This window comes from Camelina sativa, chromosome 7 (assembly GCF_000633955.1).
Source record: "Camelina sativa cultivar DH55 chromosome 7, Cs, whole genome shotgun sequence".
In the NCBI taxonomy this organism is placed as follows: Eukaryota; Viridiplantae; Streptophyta; class Magnoliopsida; order Brassicales; family Brassicaceae; genus Camelina; species Camelina sativa.
Genome location: NC_025691.1, coordinates 1,574,061 through 1,579,491, shown reverse-complemented (window position 1 = coordinate 1,579,491; position 5,431 = coordinate 1,574,061). Strand labels below are relative to the sequence as shown.

Sequence of the window (5,431 nt, the reverse complement as noted above, 5' to 3'; positions counted from 1 at the left end):
AAAAGAAAAGCTATACAGTTGGAAACAAATCATCAAAACTTTGTTGATTTGGGGCCAGATTCTTTTCTATATATTACATGATTATATTTATAGAAATGGTAACGTTGACTAACGCTTAAACAAGTGTTCCTCTCCAGATTGAGGATCAATATATGTGTTTAATCCAACGGCTAGGAAGCTTCTTCAAATCATTTTTGTATTTCTTTTGTTTTCTTTTTTCTTTTTGTATTTCTTTTTCCTTTTCTGGGTTACGAACCTTTTTTCAATATCTTATTCTGTTTTAATTAATTTGTATATATATAATATCTTACATAATTTATATATAGTGAACCAGAGCTACAATTTTTTTAAAAAAATAAAAATAATTGGCGTTCAGACGGATAACAATTGAATTGTAATCCATACCAAACACAATTTTTTTTTTAATTAGTCCAAATTATTGAGAAATACAAATGTGTCACAAACTCACGAGTATTTGTGGTTCAATGTCATAAATATAGAGAGAATTCGGATCGTGATTTTGTTGATTAGCTAGAATACGTTTTTCTATTTATTTAAACATTCTGAACAAATTACTAATATTTAAATCGGTATTTTTTCTCAGGAAAAGAAATGCTTAGGCATTGTGATCAATCATCTTCCGCATTATTTTCATATATAAAAAAAAATCATACAATAATTAGAATTTGTAAAATACGGTTTTTTAACAAACTATTAATAGTTCTTACTTTAATAACATGAAAAGCTCACAGCTTCCATGAATATAGTTGTAATTTAAGAGGTTGAAAAAACACTATTCAACTAATTTTCACCATTTGAGTTGAAGATGTTGAAAAAATTATTCAACTGATTCAACTTAATAAGTTAAAGAAAGTGAACAAAAAGTGTTTAAATTGTTCATCCATATTCTTGGAAATGCCATTGCAATCAAGAACAAACAAACTTATCTAATCTAATTTCTACAAAATCATTAGAGTACAAACTCATCTACAACTAATCTATAGGGAGAGACTAAATATTTTGTTGGATTTCTAAATATTTTTCAGAAAGAAAATATATTTTGTTGGATTTCTTAAGTAAAAAATCCGAAAAGGTGTGTTTATAGAAAGAAAGTGCAGAGGCTTTGAAAGCAATTCCGTCTTAAAATTTTAGAGTAGCCTCCAAGAAGAGTGTCTTTGTTTTCCGCAGGTCGCAAGGCTATTGAATGACATTTGATTTTGTATTATTTTTAACTTTAGATTCTACAAAATCCATTTTAAAGCTATTCACGAATATAAAAAAAAAATAGATTTCCTAAAATTGTTTGTAAAATTTTAGCAATTCTTTCGTAAAATCTAAAACCATATTATGCAATAAACATGTTTTTTCTGTATCATTGTATTTTTTATCATATAAAATTTTATAATCATTATTTTACTATTTAAAAATCATTATTACACATAAAAACCAAAAAATAATCAAATTACCATTCAAGATTTTGCAAAAACTAAAATCTACACCAAAAACTAAAACTCAAAATCTAAAAATCAGTTAAAACCAGCCATTCATGGCCTATAAGATATGGGTTTTCAGAAGGCCAATTACTTGCACTTTTTCGGCTTTTCAGATTAGTGGTTATAAATATTGAATCTATTGAGTATGTGTACTTGTGACACCCCAGTTTAAGAGACTTGCGGAGAGCTTTAAAAGAATTGATTTGGCCACCTATGTCACCAAAATGCACTTATCTTTTCGGTCAAGGGTCTTGAGAGAACTCTAGAGTTAAGCGTGCCTGAGCTGGAGTAGTCTCATGATAGTGACCTTTCGGGAAGTGATTGTCGAAACTGTGCGAGTGAGGACAAAACACAGGGAAAGATCATGTGGTGATTTGTAGGGACGGTAACAAGTCTTTAAAGCCTCCCGGACGTAGCAAACCGACCGTCGGATATGGATGGGCTTACGGGCCTAGTGAGAGGACGTGAGGCCCATTAAGGAAGGTGGGCCCATGGACTAGGATTGGACATGGGACCCACTAATAGGTGGTAGTCGGGGCGTTATAAGTGGTATCAGAGCTGAACCCAGACGTGTGTGGAGTCGAGTGGGCTCACACCGTTGGGGGTGACGATCTTGGTGCGCAACGAGGACGTTGCGATCTCTTAGTGGGGGTGAATTGTGATACTCCGGTTTCAGAGACTTGCAGAGAGCTTTAAAAGAATTGATTTGGCCACCTATGTCACCAAAGTGCACTTATCTTTTCGGTCAAGGGTCTTGAGAGATCTCCAGAGTTAAGCGTGTTTGAGCTGGAGTAGTCTCAGGANAGTGAGGACAAAACACAGGGAAAGATCATGTGGTGATTTGTAGGGACGGTAACAAGTCTTTAAAGCCTCCCGGACGTAGCAAACCGACCGTCGGATATGGATGGGCTTACGGGCCTAGTGAGAGGACGTGAGGCCCATTAAGGAAGGTGGGCCCATGGACTAGGATTGGACATGGGACCCACTAATAGGTGGTAGTCGGGGCGTTATAAGTGGTATCAGAGCTGAACCCAGACGTGTGTGGAGTCGAGTGGGCTCACACCGTTGGGGGTGACGATCTTGGTGCGCAACGAGGACGTTGCGATCTCTTAGTGGGGGTGAATTGTGATACTCCGGTTTCAGAGACTTGCAGAGAGCTTTAAAAGAATTGATTTGGCCACCTATGTCACCAAAGTGCACTTATCTTTTCGGTCAAGGGTCTTGAGAGATCTCCAGAGTTAAGCGTGTTTGAGCTGGAGTAGTCTCAGGATGGGTGACCTTCCGGGAAGTGACTGTCGGAACTGTGCAAGTGAGGACAAAACACAGGGACAGATCATGTGGTGATTTGTAGGGACGGTAACAAGTCTTTAAAGCCTCCCGGACGTAGCAAACCGACCGTCGGATATGAATGGGCTCACAGGCCTAGTGAGAGGACGTGAGGCCCATTAAATAAGGTGAGCCCATGGACTGGGATTGAACATGAAGTCCATTAAAAGGTGGCGGTCGGAGCGTTACAGTGGTGTAGCGTATACATATGTAATGTGTCTCTTACTCTCTTATGTAAGGTTGTAGATTGTGCAACGTAGAATAGTTTTTCTATGACGCATGACGGTTAAAAATTACAAACTCTGTGTCAGCAAAATCTGTGTTCCAATAATAAAATAACTTATATAAAGTACTATTTATTTGATAGTTGTAAGATAGGAATTTTACTCAAATAGCTTAGAGAAATTATTAAAAGTTACTAGATTGGCGATTTTTTTTGAATCATTTTTAATGGCATTTTAACCCTTTGGCCACTTTGTAAAAAAGAAAATATTTACACTTATGACATTAAAAAGTTAAGCCACGTCAGCGCGTTTATTGAACAGTGATCGAAAGTTTTAGAGAGAAAAATTTCCGCCTTGTAATAAATCCACTGGGCCTTTGATGACAGACTAATATAGGAGACAGACTTGTATGATAGAGTTATGATCGTGATAAATTTTATTGATAGATTAATTTTCAGTGATGACAGAGAAAAAATTGTAGGTAGATTTAAATGGTTGGTAGATTTTATTTGTAGATTTTCATCTAATGTTTGATAGATTTATTTAAGGTGGGTACCAACAGATCTATTGCATGGTGGTAGTGTTTTGTTTTTCTGGTAGACTTATCACTTATGGAAAGAAATAGACTAAAATGACAGATTTATTTAACATGGTAGCAGACATACATAAAGTGACAGATTAATGTGGCAGAGTTATTGTTTAGTGATGATAGAATTTCGAAAGCCAATAGATTTATAGGAAGCCGACAGATTTATTTCTCATTGTAGTGATAGACTTATGTCTTACTGTCAGTCCTGCTTACTGTAATAGCGAAAGATTGGTAGAATTATCACAATAGTTATGATAGATTAATAGAACTTGATAGGTTTTTACTATTCATGTTTTAGGTCAAACGAGTACACTCCATTGGAAAAATCAATTTTGTCCCTGAAGGAAAACAAAAAGAAATAAGGGAAAAAAAAGAAAAAAAAGAAAAAACCTAGTCTATTTGTGTTCTTGCTATTTTGCCTCTGTTAAAAAAAACTTTTGGCTTGAAGACTTCCAAATCGTAATGCAGATGGGCTAACTTTCTTTTGAACCTAAAATTCATGCAACTTAAGTGATATGATGTTAGTTTTGAGACAATAATCAGCTTAAATCTTCTCGTTTTTAGTTCATCTTGAATCATCTTCCAAAGGGGGACTATTAGATATAGTCATTGATGGTTCATGACATAGGGAGTTTAAAGTTTGTTTGTTGTATCGAAATAAGGTTACTAAGAAATGTCATGTCTAGCTAGCTGAATTAAAGCTAACGACATATAAGCAGTTTTATTCAATACTAAATGTCAAAAATTCAGCAAGCGTTTCATTTTTGCAGTTGCAACCCATATATATATGCACAGGCAATTCTTTTTTTCAATTTTTATCTGTGGAGGCATTGCGACAAGCTGGAGAATAAGGGATGGGTATCAGAAAACAGCTTCTGATTAATGACACAAAGGAGTTTCCAGATTCTAATCTTGTCTAAATTGAATTTCTTAATGCAATGCCCTATGTAAAAACATTGTAATATTTTCAGAACACTTTACACTCGATATGGTTGGAGAGGAATGGCCGGCATCATGGAGACCACCTTCTACCGTGGAGAAGTTAGTCTAAATGATTGATAAAAACGTTCGCAACAGGCTAAGCGCAATGAAAGGCGAGGACACTAGCATCCAGGAGTGGTTTGCAGCCAGATTTTACTAGATTTCAGTAATTCTACTTGTTTGATTTTATATTTTCAAAATGTTTCAAGACCGTCTAAACACAAGCTCTGTCAACAATATCTTTTTCTTTGAATATAATTTAACATCACATTAAAAAAAAAAAAAAAAAAAAAAAAAATTGAAAAAAAATGTAAGATTTTTTAGATTTTTTTTTTCTTTTCTTTTTTTTTACATCAGCAAGTGTTTAAACATTTACTAGAAATGACCTAATAAAAAGAAAGAGAGTGTTTTACCAAAAAAAAAAGAAAAAAAGAAAGAGAGTGAATCTCTCTCATATCTTTGAGAGAGAGAAAGCATTGGTTACTCTTTTGTAATCTCCGTTGTGTTCTGATGATTCTCTGATGAATATTCCGAGCTAATCTGCTGAGGTTAGAAATATTGGTGACCAAGTCAAGTCAATCTCTTCCGGGGATATTTGGCAAAAGGCGATGTGGTACAATTGAAGGCAAATAGAGATAGAGGTTTCTCGGAGGACTGAGATGATTCGCTGGCCGACGAAGGATGTTTCCGGTGAAGATGAGTCGGTGATGGCGTTGTTGACGAAACCTTCTTCTCTCGATTTCCCACGTTGCATAACACGTGTCTTCAATTTGTTTTCCTTATCTTCAAATGTTTTGCAATTAGTGGGCTTTCTCGTG

At 35.3% G+C, this 5,431-nt stretch overlaps 1 protein-coding gene across 1 annotated transcript in view; it reads right to left on the bottom strand.

The window, feature by feature from the left end:
* The window catches only part of LOC104699814 (proteasome subunit beta type-1), a 14,815-nt gene that overhangs the window by 7,522 nt on the left and 1,862 nt on the right, over positions 1-5,431 (bottom strand). The gene's annotated exons all lie outside the window — the stretch shown is intronic.